Below are 1,170 nucleotides of genomic sequence, written 5' to 3'. Positions count from 1 at the left end.
CATAACTGGCTATCCCATATTTGTTCATACTGATCTTGCAACAATTAAATATCTCATGAACAAACCTGCTATAATAGGCAAGTTAGCAAGATGGTTACTATTGTTGCAAGAATTTGATATCACCATCGTTGATAAGCCTGGAAGAGCCAATGTGGTAGTTGATTATTTATCAAGAATCCACCATGATGAGAATAACACTACTCTGGTAGATGATGCATTTCCAAATGAGCATTTATTTCATATTGATGTTCAAACTCCATGGTATGCAGACATTGCTAACTACATTGCAACTAATAAAATGCTATAACATTTCAAAAGAAGCTACTTGTAGAGAAAAGTTTCCATTTCTCTTGGATTGATAATATCTTATTTTACACTGGACCTTATCAAGTTATGAGAAGATGTGTGAGAGAGGATGAGATATATGACATTCTACATGCATGTCATAATGAACCATGTGGAGGGAACTTTGCAGCAAAAAGAACAACCCTGAAAATTTTAACAATAGGTTACTATTGGCCTATGCTTCACAAAGATGCAGCCAACTATACATGGAAGTTTGATAAGTGTCAAAGGATGGGCCGACCAACAAGAATAGATGAAATGCCTCTCAATCCACAATTGGTATTAACACCATTTGACAAATGGGGTATGGACTTCATTGGTCCAATTCATCCTCTATCCAATGGGAAATCATATATCCTTGTGTGCACTGACCACCTCACAAAATGGATTGAAGTCAAAGCCATGAAGCATGCTCATGATCAAAAAGTTGCAGAATTTATGTATGTAGAAATCTTTACTTGCTATGGTGTACCCAAAGAACTAGTCACTGACCAAGGTGCTCAATTTACTTCTAATCTGATCATAGAACTTATGAAACAATATAATATTAGGCACTAGAAATCAAGCCCCTATCACCCTCAAACTAATGGACAAGCAGAAGTCACAAATCAAGAGATAGAGACCATCTTAACAAAAATAGTTCATTTGCACTGTAGGGATTGGAATAGCAGATTACCAAAAGTCGTTTGGGCCTACAGAACAACATGGAAGACTACTACAGGGTTCACACCATTTGAGCTCCTATATGGGAAATTAGCGATGCTCCCCATTGAATTTGAACATAAAACTTTAAGAACCACACTAGAGTTAAACATTGAACTTCCT

Source organism: Cupressus sempervirens, chromosome 3 (genome assembly GCF_028749045.1).
Source record: "Cupressus sempervirens isolate cs-2001-9-10 chromosome 3, ASM2874904v1, whole genome shotgun sequence".
NCBI classification, from domain to species: domain Eukaryota; kingdom Viridiplantae; phylum Streptophyta; class Pinopsida; order Cupressales; family Cupressaceae; genus Cupressus; species Cupressus sempervirens.
Note: the sequence above shows the minus strand (reverse complement) of the source record.